At 48.3% G+C, this 20,856-nt stretch overlaps 1 protein-coding gene across 1 annotated transcript in view; it reads left to right on the top strand.

Moving 5' to 3' along the window:
* Jph2 (junctophilin 2) overlaps positions 1-20,856 on the top strand; it is a 63,907-nt gene that overhangs the window by 22,756 nt on the left and 20,295 nt on the right. The window lies entirely within an intron of this gene.

The raw sequence follows: 20,856 nt of genomic DNA, 5'->3' as shown, positions 1-20,856 counted from the left end.
TCACCCAACTATGCCATCCACTGTAAAGAGAGAGAGAGAGAGAGAGAAATGATTCCATCCACTCACTCACCCACTGTTGCTTCCAGCTACTTCCATTCATTCAGCCGCCCAACCACACTTTTACTCACTCCCACCCCCTCAATGACCCGCCACAGTCTGGCCATCTAGCCACACCCACACCAAACCATACTTCCATCCAACTGTTAGTTACACTCCATTCACTCAACCCTGCTCACCTATCCAGTCTCCTACCTGTGTATCCAGTCACCCTTTCACCTGCTCACCCCGCCCCCATCTACATTCTATCCAGATGTCTTCTCATAGGAAAGCAGATTGAGGTCTACCAGTTGTCTTAAACAGTGTTTAAGTGTGTGTTAAACAACTGGACCCCTCCCACGACTTTAGCAGCCTTGCAAACTTTCTTGTGCTATTTTAGACTACCTACACGAGGCTTGGAGCAAGAAGGAGCTTTGTCTAACTAGCCCAGAAGGTTTGAGAGTCCCCATATGGTGCCATTGTTTCTTAATTGTCTATCTTTGGCTGGTTGTGTTTTCTTCTCGAAGCTCAATAGCCTCGTCTGAACAAACAGAGCTGTTCTGAGGGTTGAGAAAGCCAGTGCAGGTGGAGTGCTCTTGGTGTGTCCCCTGGAAGCAGACACTCAGATGGAGGTCTGTGTACTGGGGGATGTGCGTGGGGAGCACTCTTAGGATCAACACTCTGGAGAAGGGAGGAAGCAGGATGGGGCTGGCAGAGAGGCCTCCATCAACCACATGGGTTGCTCTGTGGAGGGATGACTATCAAAGTCATCCCAACTTGGAATGAAGAAATTGGACCCGCTACATGGAATGCAGACTCCTCTCCAGAAAGAAGCACAGCCTGGGGGCTGGGCAGCCCCCTTCAGCCAAGGTTAATCCCTAGAGAGAGCTGGTAGTCTGTGGTTCTCCAGGGAGCTAGGGTGGGAGAAGGAAGTCCTTGGGTCCTGAGGCAGAATCTGGAAAGTTCATTATAGTATCCATTGCTGAACACCAAGTACAGGCACAATAATGCCAATAGTCACTGACAATGAACAGATTTATTTGACTGACAGAGGAGAAACTGAGGCCCAAAGAATACAAAATGCCTGCATCCCTTACTTTTTGTGTCACCGTGGAGAGACTCAGGTCATGGTGGCCAGAGACTGTGGCAGAGGTACTGGCTTTCCTGTGTGAACCCAGAAGCCGAGAGTAAGACAGGAAGTGGGTTAAGAGTAACCTGCACCTCGTGACCTTTGATCATCTAGGCCTCACCTCCAGTGCTCCAAAGTAGTGCCGCCAGCTGGAGAACAGGCATGTAGAACATGGGCATGGGGGCCGGAGAGGTGGCTCGGCAGTTCAGAGCGCGCACTGCTCTCGCAGAGGATCCAAGTTTGGTTCCCAGCATTCACGACAGCCTTTAACTCTAGCTCCAGGGGATGTGATGTCTTCTTCTGACCTCTGCGGGTTCACATATGAATGTAGTGGACATGTATACTCAGGTGCCTGCACCTACACATAAAATAACAAGTAAATAAATCTTTAAAACGTGAGTCTGTAGGGACATCTCCATTTCAAAACATAACGGTGCCCAATACCATGAAGAAAGCAAGCAGGAGAAGTCTTAAGTCCAAGCCTTCTCATGCTAAAGCTTTAACATACACAGCCTCAAACTTCAAATAGTTGTGGATGTCCATCAATACTTTAAAATAGGAAAGAAACTAAGGGCCATCTTTTTAAGACGTATCGGTTAGAGGCTGCTGAGGTTAGAATGGTCCTCCTGTCTGAACTCCTGGGGAAATATAACTGCTGTATTGACAGTCTCAAGAGCTGGGGTTTTGAGAAATGACTGTCAGGAGGGCTCTGCTCTCATGGGTGGGAGTAATGCCATTAGAGAAGGGTGAGTTTGCAGTGTGTGTGTGTGTGCATGTGTGTGTGTGAGAGAGGGAGTATGTTTGTGTGTCTGTATGTGTGTGAGTGTGTGAATGTGTTTGTGTATAGCAGAGTGCACTTGTGCCTCTCTGTGTATGTTTGTGTGTGAGAGCATGTGTGTGAGAGTGTGTATATGTCTGTGTGTCTGTGTGTGTCTTTGTGTATGTGAGAGTGTGTGAGTGTCTCTGTGTATGTCTCTTTGTGTATATGTGTATCTGAGTGTGAGAAAGAGTGTGTCTGTGTGTACATGTCTGTATGTGTGAGAAAGTGTGTGTGTCTGTGTGTGTGAGAGATAGTATGTGTGTCTCTGTTTGTGAGTGTATGTATGTGTGTCTGTGTGAGAGAGAGTTTGTGTCTGAGGGAGTGTATGTGAGTGTTTGTGTGTATGTGTATCTGTGTGTGGCAGAGTGTGCTTGTGTGTATTTCTGTATGTGTGTATCTGTCTGTGTGTCTGTGTGTGTGAGAGTGTGAGTGTGTGTGCAGTGTGTACACGCACATGTACACAGAGGGCATGCATGTGGAGACCAGAGGTCAACCCTGGGTATCATTTCTCAGGAGCTATCTATTCACCCTGTCTTTTAAAACAGGATTTGCTTGCTGGCTGCCCAGAGCGCCCTGGGGAATCCTCCTGATTTTGCCTCTCCAGTGCTAGGATTATAAACATGAGCCATCAGGCCTGGCTTTTTACATGGGTTCTGGAGTTCAAACTCAAGACCCTCTTGCTTATGTGACAAGCACCTTATGAACTGGGCGAGCTCCCAACCCTTGGTTTGCCTCTGCCAATCCAGCTAAAGCACTTTCAAAGGCTAGAGCGTCCAAGTTGCCATTATGAAAGAGAATGGCCTTATCTAAGGCCGAACTTCAGAGTTGCAAGCCAACAACATCCTGCACTTAGAAACTGTGTGGTCCGAGGCGTTCTGTCAGCAGCACAAATGAACCAAGGCAGACCAGGCCTATGAACAGGTGACCATACAATTGATTGTCCAACCTGAGCACTTTTATGAAGTTCAAGGAGCACTGTTGGCAAAACAAAACATGTGCCTTAGTATTGATTTGAACTTTCTAGAAAAGATGTGAGGAGGGGCTCAGTGGTGAATACTGTGCCTGCCAAGGACCAGATTTCAGTTCTCAGCACCCATGTTGGGTTTGCAGCACCCAGAGCAGGCAACTCATAACCTCCTGTAACTGTGGCCTGAAGGGATCTCATGTCCTCACACGGACTTCCCAGACACATGCACACCCCTCCCATATACATATAACTAAAAAGAAAGTAAATATTAAGAAATGAAAGTTGCGAGGAGATACAAAGAGTTCTCATCTCCTTCCACCAAATCTGTAATACTGACTTCTTAGGTCACTGTAATACGAGAGGTACAGCGAAAGAAGGCTTAGAAAGGTGCTTAAATGGTGACCCTAAGGGCATGAGACAGATCTCCAGACAGGCAACGAAAGCCAGGGTGATGGCTCATTCCTGGGAGGTGCACTCCTGGGGCTTGCTGGCCAGGCAGTCAGACGGTTGCTGAGGTACATCTGATGTATACACACACACATACACACACACACACACACACACACACACACACACGCATACACACATACACACAAACATACACTCATGCATGCACACACACAAACACACACTCAAGTGTACAAACACCTGCATGTACATGTGTATGAACACACACACACATAACACCAGCACATATCAATACTTCATTTGAATTTCTCTAGTTTTCTTACAAATGCCCAGATTCTGTTCCAGGGTCCCATCTAGAACACTGTGCTGTCCCGAGTCACCCCTGATGAGGTCCTCAGCCTGTTTGGAGTTCTCCAGAAGACCACAGGTTTGAAGGCATCCAAGTCATATATCCAAGTCAGAATGTTGTCTTCCATTTGGATTTGTCTGATATTTTTCTAATAATCAGACTGAGGGGACCTCAGAGTAGACCGCAGCCATAAAGCACCTTCCCTCCACGTCACACTGGGGACATGACATTCACATGGCAGTGCCTCTGATCCCAGCCTGGAGGGACTGATGAAGATGGTACCTGCTGGGACTCTCTAACATAAACTTAGTGATGCCGACTCTGTATTCTATTTTCTGGGATCCGACATTACGTTTAGCTCACAGTCAAGTGGAAGCTTCACCTTTTAGAAAGGTACTACCACCGCCCAGCTCAGTTCATCATCTCAGGCTGACCTAGACTCACCATGAGGCTTCAGATTCCTGATTCTCCTTCTTCCATATCCTGAGTGCTGGGGTCACCAGTATTTGTCACCATGCCCAGAACTGTCTTAGGTCACCCAGGGACATCACACAGAGGAGCAAATAAGAGTTTGTATCCTGGGTTCAGAAGACCATGAGATGATATAGTGTCTCTTGTACCAGCTGCATGACCTCGCCCAAGTTGTTTCTCTATCCTGACTGTGGGATCCTTGTGTTGTGTAAGACAGAGAGGAGGTTTGGAGGAGCTGAGCTCACAACTGGCCTAGAGAAGCCAGCAATGGAAATCACTGTCAGTCAACGTGTTCAGTTTTAAAGACGAAGTGATGAATTCTGGCTGAGGACAGCTTTCCCCAAACTGTCCATAGTGAGACAGAGAGACTACTGTGTGCTGTCTTAGGTTCCTTGACCTGGTCCTTGCAAGCATCTTTGCGTTTGAATGTGTGCACTATCACTGAGAAGGGCCCCAAGCCCTGCAGCTGGCCTGGGTGTCTGGGATGAGAATATGGTACCCACAGCCACACACTGTGGAAGCTGTGTACGGGAGCTCTGGGGGAGAGCTGGAGGCTTAGTGAATAAGCAGCCTGAGACCCTGAGTGGGAGTGGCCCTGGGCTCCACTTCAAGCCCAGCAGAATTTCCAATTAAGGAAGTTTTTGGATTAGGAGGAAACCAAATTGCAGCATCTTCCTTGAAGGCTCTTCCCTCCCTGGGGCTTTGGATGTAGAGAGACAGGAAACAGCCCCAGCAGTCTCCTAGGGCTCAGGAAGGCTGGGCTTCTGTTTTCTGTAGCCAGCAACTCTTGGCTCCTGGCCTGGTTATGCCCATAAGCTCAGAGTCCACAATCAGGACGTCTCTCCCTGGCCAAGGAAGGGTACCAACACATCTCACCTCTGTAAGATGGACAGTGGACAGAAAAATATTCTAGGCTCTGATTCTGTGCACTGGCCTCTTGTCACACAAGACTCTGGGGCCCGTGAGAAGCATTTACTCCCAACCGACATGTGGGAAATATACCCTGGATTTTAGAGTCTTATTAAAAAAGAAGGCAAAGTAAGCTGATATATATATATAATATATATGTGTGTATATATATATATATATATATATATATATATATATATATATATATATTATAAAGAGCCAGGGAGATGGCTCGGTTGATAAATGCAAGGCGTGAGGAGTTGAGTTTGCTCTCCAGCACCCACATAAAACACACACACACACACACACACACACACACACTTCGTGATTGTGTGAATTTGTAATCCCAGCACTGGGGAGGTGGACAAAGAGAACCCTAGAGGCTCTCTGGGCAGCTACTATAGGCTAATTAGCAAGCCCAAGGTCCCAGTGAGAGAGATCCTGTCTCAAAAGCCACGTTGGACAGCTCCTGAGGCTCCACACCTGAGACTGATCCCTGGCACCCACATACACATGCATACACATATATGGTGCACATACTTGTGTATACACACTACTGCTTACGTGTTAGAATACTTATATTTCAGATATACTGTGTTAGGGGAAAATAGACTATTGATATTAATTTTACCTGTTTTCTCTTACTTTTTAAAAGGCGGTTCCTAGAAACAATGTAACTATGTATGTGAATTATTTACATCACATTTTTATTGGATAGTGTTGCTCTAAGTCTTAGAGGCATCCAGACCCTCAAAGACTGTCTAGCCATTCTCTGACCACGTGGGGGAAACCGAGGCACGGAAAGTATAACATCATGCCCACAGACACTGCGGGATCCAGGCCTTTGGATTTTGTGGCCGAGAGCTCCAACTCCTTTTAAGGTCACAAGTCTGGGTGGTGGAGGGAAGGTAGGAGGTGCCTCAGCTTCTCTGATTGTCACACCCACCCATGACACAGTCAATGGTTCCCTCTGGAAGGAGCACAGACCGTGGCTGAGGGTGGGGCCCCGACTGCCTGTTGCTGGTTTCTTTCCAGCTCTCGCTCTCCTCCTTTCTCAAGGGAGAAGGCTGACGTCCACCTCACAGCCTTCAGGGACCACAGCAGAGTCTGTTTGCTGAGCTCTCTGGCTGCAGGTCCATGCACACCTCTGCTATTGTCATCTAATGTTCTCCTGTGTCCCCCCCCCCCCCATGTGCAGGCAAGGGACACTTCTGGAGAGGTCTCAGCTGCCCCATGATGAAGTCCCCAACTTAGAAAAATGTATACCAGAGTGATATCCCCACACTGGCTCTTCTGTCCCTTGACCCACTCCCTGCCTCCAGCACTTCCTGGAACTGCCCTCTGGGAAACCCTATGTTGAGTGCGGGCCTTGTGTAGCTTGTTAGGGACTGAATTTCTGTGCATAGCAGGTAGGACTTGGGGCCCAGGTTTGAATCTGGGGTTAGCACAAGCAGACGAAGCACATCAGTCACACTGGGAGTCAAAGTTTACAGGACCTAGTGCAAGCATGCCCCGTTTTTGCTGTATGATGTCCCCATGGTTGGCTTTCCTTCTACAGAGTTTGATGCTTCTGTTCTGAGCAGGGCTTGAGCTGTATCATTGTGCACATTGTGATCGGTCAAGATCAGCATCCCCCCCCCCCCGAGATTCACTGTGTACGTGTACATGTGAAGTCCAGGATTGGATTTGATGGATGCTGAAACAGAGGGAGGAAGGAACTGATCTGGGCTGGGGGATGGGCAACAGAAGTGGCTGCTGAGGTGGTGAGGGGAAGGCAATCCCTGGTGACTTTGCAGGTGGCCACCTCTGGCTGGGGGTTCTCAGGTGGAAAGACAAAAGTCATTCTAGGTAGAGGAACTTGGGAGGTGTGTCCCCAAGGTTTGAATATGTAAGAAGTGATGAGTCCAGGAGGGGCCTGGAGGTGGAGGCCAGCCAGGCAGCTGGGTCAGGCCAGGTTAGGATGCCTGTTGAATGCCTGGGACAAGGAGGTGGGGGTAGATCCCTGAGGTTGCCCATGCAGGTATTACGGAGGTGAGATGTTTTATTGACAGGTAGCAGGTTTGTACCTCACTGGCTTGGACATAGGAACCTGGCCTCTTCAAATTCCCATATCAGGGCTCAGCCTGAAGGTTCATTGATTCAATGTTAGCACAAATTTTGATGATCAGTACTTTTTGAGACAAGGTCTCATGTAGCCCAGGCTGGCCTCAAACTCTGTGTAGCTGAGGATGGCCTTACATTTTTGACTTTCCTGTCTCCTTCTGGAACTATGAGTATCTGCTGCCATCCCAGTTTATTTGGTACCTGGGACTTATGCATGCCAGACCGGCATTCCACCAAGCTAGCCATCATATCCCAGCCCAGTTCTTGACTTTTTTTTTTTTTTTCCAAGAAAAAGTGGAAGTTTGTATCTGATATAAAATCTTTGGTATTAATGTAAAATCTTTCCTTTTTACATATTGTTTTATCATATAAGAACATATAAAACAGTCCAGGGTAGTAAGTAACCATGTCTTCTTTGACTTGTCAACCATTAGCGCTGTTACCATGTTGCGTCATCTTTTATGCATATGGTGGATGTTGTTGTTGTTTTTTTGTTTTCCTGAAATAGTCTGCTCTCCAGTTTATGAGATAATTTATCTGGAAATACTTTCAAGTGTACCTCCAAAGAGCAATGGCATTTGGGCTGGTGAAATGGCTCATCAGGTAAAGGCACCTGTCACTCGTAAGCCCAAGTCACAGGGTCCCCAAGACCACTGAGGAGCAAATCCCGATGCAGACACATAAGGATCTTTATTACGAGCTTGTGAGCAAGAATTCTCAGAGTCACTGTCACAGCGGGTTAGAAGTGACAGCCTGGAGTCTAGGGGCGCAGGGTATTTATCGTGGTTACAGCAAGCCCGGGGAATTTCCATACAGGTCAGCAAGTTAATATTTTAAAGATGGCATTTCTGGTGTAATCTGCAGGAACCTAACCCACCTGACACACAGGATGACTAGGTTATCTATTCTCTGCAGGATGTCTTAGGTTATCTCTATGTTCCTTGGCCTTGCTGCTGTAGCCTGACTGGGTGTTGCTAAGGGGGGAGGGGTTTGCCATAGGATGTTTGTTCAAGTGGACTTTGTGGGGTTTTTTCTGGAATTGGAGTTTAGCCCCTGGTCAGGTCTTGCACAAAATGGAGTTTCTTCTCAAAAATTGGAATTGGTTGGACTTATATCACCAAGCTCGATGACCTGAGTTGGAGCCCTCCCTCGGTGGAAGAAGGGAACAGACTCTTTCAAGTCATTCTCTGACCTCTACACAAGTGCTGTTGCACAAAACGCCCACACCCTGCACGATGCGTAGAAAACAGCAGTGTAAGCGTAATACAGATGTAAAAGTGAGGGTTTTATCTTTGTAACTCCAGTGCCCTCGCTGTGCCTACCAGAGGCACCTCCCCCATTCCATGCCAGTGATTTCTTTCCTGGTTTTAGCCAGTGCGTTTTGCATCTGGCTGCTTGGAGGTGTCTCAGCACGGTTTTGATCAGCTTTTCCGGGATGACTGAGAATGTTGGTCAACTCCCCTGAGCTTGTTCGCTCTTTGTATACATTCTTAAAAGAAATATCTTTCTCCATTTTAATCGGGCTCTATCCCCAACCCTACCCTTGACTTTTTGAGATAGGATCTTGTTGTACAGCCCCCTCACCCCCCGCTGGCCTTGAACTTGTGAGTCTCCCACCTCAGTCCCTAGAGTGCTGAGATTTATAGACAAATCATCACACCTGTTGTGTTTTCTCTTTTTATTAAACTGTAAAGGTTCTCTATAGAGTCTGAACACACAAGCCCCTTGTCAGACACATTTCCCCCCCCCCATAGACTTTTGTTTAAAATGCAAATATAAGCTCAGGTTCAAAGTCAGACACAATTTTTGTGATTTGCAAATATTTCCCCCATTCTGTGGGCTGTTCCCTGCTCCTGACCTTGTCACGAGGACTGACTGAACTATGGGCTTGGCCCATAGTAGGTGTATTAGTCAGGGTTCTCTAGAACCACAGAACTTATGAAATGGCTCTCTATATTGAGGGAATTTATTGTGATGACTTGCAGTCTGTAGTCCAATTAACCCAACAACGGGCAGCTGTGAACGGGAAGTCCAAGAGTCTAGTAGTTGCTCAGTCCCAGGAGGCTGGTTGTTTCAGCTGGTCTTCTGTATAAGCTGGAATCCTCAAGAAGTGGGTTCCAACAGATGTGCTGGCAAGTCAGTGCAAGCAGGTGAAGAAGAGTGAGTCTTCTCCTTTCAATGTCCTTATGCAGGCCTCCAGCAGAAGGTATGGTCTAGATTAAAGGTGTGTCTCACCACGCCTGGATCTGGGATGTGCTTTGTCCCAGGCTGATCTTGAACTCAGAGATCTCCTTGCTTTAGTCTCCTGGGATTAAAGGTGTGTACTACCCTACCTGGGCCTAAGCTTTTCATGGCTACTATGCCTCAAGATCTCCATGCCAAGATTCAGGTCAGAAACTTGTGTCTTCCAGTCTTAAGATCAGGATCACAGGTGAGCCATCCAGTTCTGGATTGTAGTTCATTCCAGATGTAGTCAAGTTGACAACCAGGAAGAGCCATTACACTAGGCGAGTGTTCCGCCATTGAGCTACACCCTCAGCCCTTTCTTTATTTGATTTTGTAATGAGACCTCTTTAGGTTGCCCAGGGTAGCCTTGAACTTGTGACCCTCCTACTCCAGTCTCCTAGTGTCACCAGCATGGGCTACTATGCTCAGCTCTTTCCACTTTTTATTTTTTTAAAATTAGTGTACAAAATTCTCACTTTTCTGTTTTTCATAGTGACAGTCACCTTCATGATGCTCTGGGAGATTTCCAAAAGATACATGATATCTCCCCATGATTTGCTGGTACCGTGATTTAGTTAGCCAGATCTCTCTGCATGGTGCCTGAAAACATTTAATGCCTCCATGATCACCAGTTGAGGTGGTGGTGAAGACTTCAGGGCCTTTCTCTCTGCTCACAGTGGCTGGTGAAGAGAATGGTCCACCTAGGAAACTTCTCAGAGATATTCAAGCATCTTTAGGGCTCATTGGAACCGTGTGAGTCCCCCTTATCCATGGGTGATGCTTTAAAACATAACAATAAGCATGTACAGTACTAAGCCTTTGTACAACAATATTTTTCCTATGTAAGGACCTCTAATAGAATTTAATTTCTAAATTAGGTACAGTAGATCTTTCATTAACAATTAGAGACACAACAGAGCAGTTAAGAGACTATAACAGAAGTTAGTTAAAATGTGTGAATATGAATCTCTTGTTTTGGAAATTTCCATGTAGTGTCTCTGGACCCAAACTGTAGCTTGTCCAGCACGCAAGAGTGTTTGTCGAGCATACAGGAAGCCCTAGGTTTGACCCCCAGCCCCACATCAGCCAGATGTGGCAGTACACACCTGCAATCTTAGCACTTGGGAGGTCAGAGCAGGAGGATAATGAAGCTCAAAGCCATCCTCAGTGACAGAATAAGTGAGAGGCCAGCCTTGGCTATGTGAGAGGCCAGCCTAGGCTATGTGAGACTCTGTCTTAAAAAAAGAATTCATGTTGAACCTTGGGTGTAATGCTGCCTCATCTTAGTTGCAGCAAGGGGTTACCTCCTGAGAGCCACTTCAGCGGGCTGTCCGGTGAGGTTCACAGTACCACAGAGTAGGTTATCACAAGCGAGTGGCCACAACACCCCTGTACGTCTAACAAACATTTCAAGAGCGATTGTTGCAGGGGTGGGCTATGTGCCTCGAGAGGACTTTCTGGGCTAAGCATTGTGCATCATATTTGTCTCAGAATCCCTGATAAGCTCCAAGGGGCTCTCACCAGATGGATACTGCCCCACCCCCGCTGCTCCACAACCTCATTGCCAACATCATGTGTTTCACCTTTTACTTCTTTGTCAATTATTTGAGGACATAAGCACATGTGTCATGCCCCCAGGGATTACTCTCGACATCCCCCACACAGCTGTGTGGTGTCTCCCCTGTGGCTTGTCTCCTGACATTTCTGTCAGGAGGTGGTGCGTTAACCTCCCCAGAAATGGGTTGAAATGACAGAAAGGCTCCAGTTCAGAGTCTTGCCATTCCCCGAGCCTTTCCTTTGTGTCACCAGATGGACAAAATCCCTCTGCCGCCCAGAGTCTGAAGACCGTGGTAGATGGAATTTCCTGAGTTGTCAGGGTGGGATTCTTGAAATATACACAAGGCAGCTGTGACTTCGAGGCAGAGAATTAGGAGGCAGTGAGTTAGGGAGACCTTCCAAGCTTTGTGAGCTGAGAACCCAGGCAAACACTCAGTTCAAATCTGTACTCAGAAAAATCCAGCCAAATGGAAGGCTCTCTGGGGAGAATGAAGCCCAGTGTGCTGGGTTCACAATGGAGAAACTGAGGCCTGGGAAGGGATAGGGGCCCAGCCAGGGTATGTGGTGGGCTAGGTCTGAGCACAGAGGACTGAGGTGGAGAGCAGATGGAGATGCATTTGTGAATGCTTCAAGTTGGCATCTGGGCACATAAGTGAATCTAATGGAGAAAGGCTGGGGGCTTGTGTGGTGGAAAGAGACTTTGCCTTCTCATCCCAGCCCCGTGGACCAGGCCTCTGCACAGCCAACGGGCCTGCCTCTCTACCTTATCTTTTAGACTGACTAAAAAAAGCAGCGAGTGGACAGGATGTCTGTCTTCACCTTCAGGAGGAGAGCGCCCTTCCCTGCACATGCCCAGGTGTCCCTGCTTCCCAGGGATGCTTGGCCAAACTCTGGCACCTCAGTTGAGGTCAGGGAATGCAGGTGTCAGCACTGGAAGGGTCCAGATGCCAGAATGTTGGAATTAGGGGGTGTAGACAACTGTGCCATGGCTGTTGTATGGGGAAAGCCTGAAAACTCCAGGTCATGGCCAGCTCCTGTGAAGGAGAAAAGTGGCTTTGTGGGCTGGCATGAGTTACACGGGAACACGGGAAGAGGGAGAGTCAGAGGGATTCGAACTCGGGGAGAAAGGCACGGCGGCCCTCTGGTGGCAGCCGCCCAAGCTGTGCGCCACCACTGGCTTGCTTCTGAGAGCTTCTTGTGAGTCAAACATGTCTTTCATGGAGGAGGAAAGCAGTGTAAACTCACAAAACAGCAGGCAAGCCTCCTCGAGTTTGCTCGCCGCACCTCAGCCCTCCCACCCTTAGGTAGAGACAGCCTCCTAGCTCTTCGGGGTCAGTAGGGTCAGAAGTTTACCCTGTTGTCATGGGCAGATGTTGGCACATGTTGGCTGCCTGGCCATGCTTCAGTCTGGCAGAGCTGGCGACCCCATAAGCCAAGATCACTGAGGAACTGGGTTTCTATCCTCCCTCATCTCACTTTCATCTGTAGAATGGGGGCAACAGTGGTCCTGCTTCCTGGGGTTATGGCAGGATGACACGTGGTAGGGGTGACATGGGCTTCTCTGCATAGCTATGGAGTCCTGTGGGTGCTCAGTGAGTAGGGCCCAAAGGCATTTTATCCCCTCACTCCCTCTCAAAACTCAGGCAGCAGAGCAGATGAAACAAGCCAGCTCCAGCTTCGGGCTTCCTTCTGCTCCACGTGTCCTGTTGCCTTTTGCCATGCTGGGCTTCCAAAGCTGGGTCCGACTTCCACTTCCCTTCCTTAGTCCCGAGCAGTCATGCCCTGCCACAGGAGAGGAGTTAAAAATAAAACCAGGCCTCAAATCCTCCAAGCAAACACCGAGCGAACTCTCTAAAAATAGTCTTTGCAGCAGGTTTCAGGGCCAGGCTGGGATAGAGGGCTGGCATTCGGCAAGGCTGGCTCTTAGCAGCACCTCGGCCTGTCAAGCCTGAGTCCGACCCCTTCCTTCTGTTGTACCACTACCTGCCCCTCCCACTGTCCCCTTAGAGGCCCCTCTTGGGTCTTCCCTCCTCTTGCTGCTTAGTGCAGCCAGAGTGATTCCCTACCAATGCCAACCTGCCCACTCTGGCAAGCACACTGCTGGACTCCTTAATCTATGTGCTATATGAGGGTTTCATGCATGAAGTTTATCTGGGAGATAAATTGAGGAAGGAGATGAGAGGGGTTGGGAGGGTGAGATGGGGAAGAGGGGTAGCCAGTACAAGCTTGTGTGATGGGGTCACTGCCTCGGACCACATGGGCTGGACTCGTCTGAGACAGTGGGAACCCCAGGATTTTCCTTCTGATGGATGGACACTGACCTCTCCTGCTCCGTTTGTCACTTACTGGGTCTTCTCTGGATCAGAAATCACCCCACTTCTGGTTTGGGTTTGGACTTGGATGGGGTGACAAGACCACCCTACAGCATCTACTGCATCCAAGCAAGTTCTGGGTGGACAGTGGACAGCTGGGCTTAGGGGACTGTGACAATACCTGGTGAGTCTTACCTCATGTAGACCCATCCGCTGTGGGAGAAATTAGAACTAGGCAGAGGAGACACTGTGTGGATTCTAGAGATGTCACTGTAGGAGAAATCACAGATTCCGAGTATTTCTAGAACCTTCCTTTTGTGGCCCCAGGTCACCCCACCAGGACCATCCGACAGTAATGTCTCATCGCTTGTGTTTAGCTACAGTTCCTCCAAGGATGGCCTTCTCTCCTGACTATGGTTCTTCAGACGTGTGCTCCCATCAGCCAGAAACACCTTTCCCTCACTGTTCCCCTCACTAACACCAGCCTGTCCGTCGGGTCTCACTTACCTAGGGGAGGCTCTGAGTTCCCGACCAGTCTGAAGTCGCTGTTATGCACACCAGCACCTGACATAGTGCATGGCTTATGCAGAAGTCTCCAAAAGCAGGTTGACTATTCAGTTCTCAAGCATTGTGCCGTGGAAAAGACCTCCAGGGCAGAGGCACTCCCTATGCACCCCACTTCAGCCTTCAAACACATTCAGCACGTGTTTAGGGAGAGCCCACTGCGTGCCAGGCTTGGGCATGGAAGCCTGGAGACCTGAGACTTCCTTCTTTGTTACAGAAGTAGCCTAGCGACCAGGGAGGACCACACTGAAGGAAGCAGTTAGGATGTACAGGAGATGGTGTCAGTGTGCAGTCTGGGAAGAGCAGGCTGTGTGCAGAGGGGATCGTAAGCACATCACAGATGTGCTATGGGGAGTGTGCCTGGAACGGAGTAGGCTCTTGGATATGAGGCAGGCAGGGAAACCCCATGCGGCTGGAGTGAAGCAGAAGGACTAACAGAAACAGAGACCAGAAGTGGGGGCTGTTGGTGACAATAGATGGTAATCATGTCTGCTGGCTACATATAGTGTGTGTGTGTGTGTGTGTGTGTGTGTGTGTGCATGCACGCATGTGTGTACAAGCAGATGCATGGCCATGTGAGCACCCATGTGTACTATGTGTCCTATGTACATATGGAAGACAGAGTCAGTCTTGGGTACAGTTCCTCACGAGCTGTCTGCATTATTTTTTGAGGCAGGATAATTCACTGGTCCGAAGCTTGCTGAGTAGGCTAAGCTGCTGACCCACGAGTCCCAGGATCCACCTGTCTCTGCTTTCCCTGTCGCTGGAATCACAGGCATTTGCCTCAACACCTGACCTTCATGTGAGGGTTGAAGCCAGTTCCCCATGCTTGCTGGGCAAGCACTTCACCAGTTAAGTCATCTCCCTAGTCCTCACACGTGGCTATTTTAATTAAGCTGATTAAATGTTCCAATCCCTAGGTGTGGTATCCACATTTCAAGTGCTTGCCAGCTGCCATCTTGGACAGCACAGATATAAAACATTTTAGCTGCTGGGAACTTTGTTGGGCAGTGCCTTTGTGTGGCCTTGCAGGTCATTGCAGGCCATCGCTGTGTGCTGGGTCCTTCCTTTCCTCACCTCCAAAGAAAGGTGTGTATGACTGAAGCATGCAAGGCCATGAAGTGCTGCCCCAGCCAGAGTCAGAATGTCTTCCCACCACCTCTACCAAGTTCACTCACTGCCTCTGCCTCCTCCTGCCTCCTCCTGCCTCCTCCCGCCTCCTCCTGCCTCCTCCTGCCTCCTTCTGCCTCCTCCTGCCTCCTCCTGCCTCCTGCCTCTGCAGGCATGGGAGCGCAGCACAGATAGACATGGCTGAGATCAACTTTGGACGCCTTGGCCCTGGGATCTGCTAGGTTAGGAGGCTTTCTTCCCTCCTGTGGCTTCTTCCTACAGGTTCTGGTTCTGCCCCTGAGATCTGGAGGGCCAGGTGGAAGGCTGCCAGTGGTGCCTTCCCTGGGGCTTGTGGCCCCTCTAGTATATACTCAATGACTCATTTCATTGTCTTTCCTCCCGCTATCTCTAGAGATTAGCTTTTATCCTCATACTTAAAGATGGCCAGAACACGCTTGGAGTTGATAAGAGGAAGAAGGTCAGATGCCATAACTTCTGCTCTTGGGTAAAGACAGTACCCATCCCCACTACCACCTCGGGGCTTACCCCATCCCAGGGTCTGTGTTTTTTAGCCAGATGCAAAGGTGATTTTAGACAGATGCAACACTTCCCTGAGTACAACAAGCTTCTGCTTGTGGGGAAGAAAGGGCACATGGGTGAGCTGCTAACATCTGTCCCGAAGTCTGTCCCAGTGACACCGCAGAGACCTAGACATAACCTGTCTTCAGTCTTCTCCACTCTTGTCTTTTGTTCCTTCAATGTCGCTAGCTCCAAGTCTCCCACCTTTCTGTGTAGAGGTGCACTTATGCTCAGGAGTGCAGGCTTTGGGGTTGGGGACCACTTGCTCCCCGGGAAAGCTCTTTCTCGGAGCCTCAGTTTCCCCAGCGGTGGAAGGTGATAGACATGGTCCTGGTGCTTACTGCCAAGGATATTGCACGAGCACGTTGAAATAAGTTGTGTAAAGTGTTTCTAAAGTTCTATCTGCCATGTCTGGCACACCAGCAACTTTCATTTTATTATTGGAACCATTATCTTCCTCCTGGTTGTTCTGACTGCAGAGCCAGACAGTCCAACACAGGACAAGCTCTCTGTGCAAACCCCCAGAGCTCCACACTCTCAATAGTCACCCCAGAAAGAGACTGTCTTTGCTACCTTGAGGAGGGCATGGTGTGGGATCACATCAATGGGCAAGCCATTATCCCTCTCACTGGCTTCTCTTCTAACTGCTGAAGTGGCCGTTGCATCAGCTCTAGCTTCAAGCAGTCCTATCCAGGAAGGGGAATTAGTATAAGGTCTAGCAACACAGTATCTAAACTGTGACTTCTAACCTCACAGAGCTTGCTGTGGCCCTACATGAGTTTGGTCAGAGGTGAATGGGAGAGCATGGGACTCTCATCCCCAGGTCGAGGGCAGATGCCACAGAGTGGATCCTCTGGAAAGGGATTTCTTAGAGGCTTGGGTGTCCTCTACCTTAGCTCAGCTCCCCTTTTAAGAGACAATTGGAGCATGTATACACACACACACACACACACACACACACACAAACACACACCAGAAACCATACTGAGTAGCCTTCAGAATTTGTGTGTCTGTGTGTATCTGTGTGCGTGTGTGTGTGTGTGTGTGTGTGTGTGTGTGTGTGTGACACTCATTCAGTCCTAAGCATAGTCTATCTCGTCTTATCTTTGTCTTGTGGCCATGTCTACATCTTGTCACAGGCCACTCTGGTTTGTGTCTCTCCCTTGAGTTCCTTTCTGAATGGATAAAGGTGGAGCACAGAGGCAGTTTGTGCTGTTCAACCTGCTATAAACAAATATGTATTTATATACCTGCTGTCTTCTTTGTAGTTTTTACTTATGTGTGTGTATGTCCCACATGTATGCATGTGCCCACAAGAGAGAATCAGACCCATAGATGGCTTCTGAGCCCCTGGACCTAGAGTTATAGACAGCTGCTTACAGGCAGTCATGAGTGAGCCTCCTGATATGGGTGCTGGAAGCCGAATTCCCATCCTCTGGAAGATCTGAACATTTCTCCTGTCCCATAATTTCCTCTTTCTTTCACAAAATTTGCTTATCATATGTACTGTTTTAAGTTTTGGGGTTTTCTTTTATAAACTGCATATATTAGAGACCTTCCTGTGTTTTTGTGAATAGTGGCCTTTCTCAGATTATCTTACACTCCCATGTAACTCATTATTTCTTGAGCAACCGTTGACTTTCTTGGGCAGCTGTTGAATGTGCTGTTTGAGTGTTTCTGTGCTGAGTCAGGTCATGCTGTGCTTCTCCCCCAGGCCAGCAAACTTCTAGAACAAACCTCCTCTAAGTGCAGCCGAGGGATCAGGGTTCTATGCAGGGCAGTTCCATTTTACCAAGTCAGCTCAGTCAGTCAACAGGTTCTCCAGGACAGGAGCGAGGATTAAAAAGAAAACAGACAATTAGACAACTTTGTAGCATGACCCCAGCCCGAGGCTGAGGTGGGTTTATTTTTTCCCAATCTGTTTTTATACCATTTTAATTACATGCAAGTATTAAGCTCAGTTCTATGTTGAGGAACATAAAACAGATACAAATACAATACAATAGATGCAAAAAGTCAAGGAACAAGCAAGGCAGTAAACAAAGTCCCGTGATCAGTATTTCTACGGGCTTATCAGGATGACCAAAATATCTGAGCCGACTTCCCTGTCCTAGCCCAAAGTAATATTCATGCCTGAAGCCTACTTCTCTGTTCTAGCCTAAGATTTAGAATCCTGCCTGAACTTACTTCTTTGTCCTTGGACAATGTCAGATTCCTGTCAAGTGGCCCCCAAAACTCTCCACATTCATCCCGACTCCTGTTTGGGTGCGAGGCCTCTGCCACTGCTTGCAGATATACTTGGGGTAACTTTGTGACTCTTGGTGGGATTTGACTGTGTTCTGTGTGCTGTATTCACATCCACGGGGTAGAAACAACAATGAAAACAGAACCTCGTAGATCCACTTCCTTGCTTGGCTTTTGCGACATCCCAACCTTGAGCAGCCACTGTTATAATATGGCTTCTCTGGACACGACTTCAGCCCAGATAGAATCCTAGGGACCAGCCCTGTGACTATGGGCTAATGCAAGGTTTCCAGAGGCTGGCTACTGATATACTATCCCCAACCTTGGCATATCCACCTACCATTGGGATGAGTTGCCCCTTACAACTTAAAAGTATTTTTGAATTCCCTAAACCTAAATTAATTGTGATCAAAGAGTTTTATAAAACCATAAGTAAAAATCCAGAAGCAGATTAAAGAACCTAGACAAAAGGGAAAAAAAAATCAAACAAGGCAAGGTGCCACAAAGCTGTCCTTGGATGGTTTACTCCAAGTTCAGTCTTCATGCTGTTGGCTGCTATGTTTTCCATTCTTTGGAAGTTAGGGATGTAGCTCAGAGGTGGAGTGTGGTAGTTAGGGGTGTGGCTCAAGGTGGAGTGTAGGAGTTAGGGGTGTGGCTCAAGGTGGAGTGTGGTAGTTAGGGGTGTGGCTCAAGGTGGAGTGTGGGCTCTGGGGGCTTTTGGACAGAACACCTGCTGGGGAATATCCCATATTTAATGAGAAGGCTGTATCCCCAATAATAAGACAGACAGGAGAGAAAGCAAGAGAGAGACACACAGAGAGAGACAGAGAGAAAGAGACAGAATGAGACAGAGCAAGTGAACGAACACACACACACACAGACACACAGAGAACCAGGGAGTGCCTTCGTGCACATGTGTGCAAGCACACACACACAGTGGGTAAGCACACAAGCACCAAATGAGACTTATCTTATTGACGTGATCAGGATGATTGAAATGGAATTGATTTATTTTTCCTTTTGGTTTTGAGACATCATCTGACTTTGTAGTCCAGGCTGGCCTTGAATTTGTGATTGTCTTGTGTCAGCATCGGTAGTGTTGATTACTGAGTCACCATGACTGGCTCAACTGAATTTTTTTTTTAACTTTTTATTAGTTCTTTGTGAATTTCACATTATGCACCCCAATCCCAGTCATCTCCCCATCCCTTTGTATCTGCTCTCTACCCTTGCAACCTTCTTCCCAAAATAAAATAAATTAAGATATAATAACAATAACAATATTTTGTCCTGGAAGTTGTAGTGTGCCTCAGTGTATCACACAGTATAAGCTTTTGCCCATACGTCTTTACTTGCAAATATTCATTGCAATGAACTTTAAACCAAGCATGATGGCAAATAATTATCTCAGTGCTTGAGAGGTAGAAGCAGAAAGACCAGGAATTCAAGGCCATTCCCCAAGACATAGTGAATTTAAAGCCAGTTGGGGATATATGAGACTCTTTAAGAAACAAACAAACTGAAAGAAAGAAATGAAATTTTAATAATTCCACTTAATGACCAGTCTTGACTAGTTCTCGGCCCCACGACCATACCGACAGAATCAGTCAGTATCCAGAGGCACTGGGGAGATGCTCAGAGGGTAAACGTTCTTGCTAAACAAGCATGAGGGCCTGGGTTGGAATCCCCGGCACTCCATGTATCTCCATGAGCAACTGTAACCTGGCAACACGGGGGCAGGAGGAGACAGAGGGACCACTGGGGCTCACTGACTGCCGGCCTAGCTGCAGGCTCAGGGAGGGGCTCTCCTCGATGGAAATAAGGTGGAGAGCTGGATCGTGGACACATGCAGTGACTTAGACGTGCACAGACGCCCCCCTCCCTCACACCCCCCCCACACCCACACATGTAAAAAGGAACAGTGGCCTGGAAGGTTTCTACTGCCCCTCTTCCACTCTAAGGACCAGAATTCGAAGGGACCTGGCCCTCAGTGTCGTAAGGGGCCCGTCTTACAAGAGCTAGATTTATAAGAGCCTGTCCTCCAGGATCTTGACTTTTGGAGCAAAGGACCAAAAGTTGTTCCCAGCTTTTTCAGGCCTCGTGTACAGCAGGAGCGCACAGGTGTTGATTCTTAGTCTTCGGCAGGCATTCTTGTGGAAAGGGGTGGATATTCAGACAAACGGTGTGCACTGGAATCTCATCTGAAGACAGCAGCTGTCTTTTTACCCTGTCTTTGGGGCAGTTCATCTCATGTTCAAGGCCTGCCGGATCATTAGAAGAATCCCCAGAGTGGAAGGGATGGGGAGGGGCCGCTCAAACTTCACCCTTTCCATCTCTTTGCTTGTATGGATAACGGCTTCTTTCTATTTACTTCTTGCTCGTGTAAAGCCCTTCTTCCACGTGAGAATTTAGGGGCTAGACTCTATCTACCCTGTAGCTCTGCTATTTTTAGCCTATGGCTTCCAAGTCACATTCTCTTCATCTGAGAGAAAACACATCCCAGGACACCCATGGAAGGATGTTATTGGCTAGGCTGGGAAGCACTAAATTAGATTCTCTCACATTCTATTGGCCAGAGATAGTCACAGGGCCTGAAAAGGACCCTGGGAGGATGTCTAGAAGTGTGCCCAGGAAGAGGTGGGGACTGGTTGGTCTCTCTTGCCTCAGCCACTTGGTGAACTTAGTGCAGTACCATGCCTGGCATCTTTACGTGGGTGCTGGGGATTGAACTCAGGGCTTTGTGCCTCTGAGGCAAGCCCTTTACTAAGTGAGCTATAGCCCTAGCCATTGACTAAAACTGTGTAGGTTTTGTCTTATTGGGTTTGGGGGACAATCCAGCTTCCTTCTGTAGGAAGCAGAAACAGAGACTCCGTGACTGGGGTGGACCAGTGACTCACTTTACTGCCTAGCCCCGAACCTTTGACCCCAATCATCCATCATCCCTCATGCACCCAGCATGTCCCCCAAGTCAGACCACCTCTCAGGTCTTGCTCTGACTGCCCCTCTCATCCCCCCACCCCCATCTTCTCCTGAGTGCTTGCTCCCATCTGACTTGTCCCCTAGCTCTACCCA

Source organism: Arvicanthis niloticus, chromosome 2 (assembly GCF_011762505.2).
Source record: "Arvicanthis niloticus isolate mArvNil1 chromosome 2, mArvNil1.pat.X, whole genome shotgun sequence".
Classification (NCBI taxonomy): domain Eukaryota; kingdom Metazoa; phylum Chordata; class Mammalia; order Rodentia; family Muridae; genus Arvicanthis; species Arvicanthis niloticus.
Note: the sequence above shows the minus strand (reverse complement) of the source record. Positions and strands in the feature narration are given on the sequence as shown.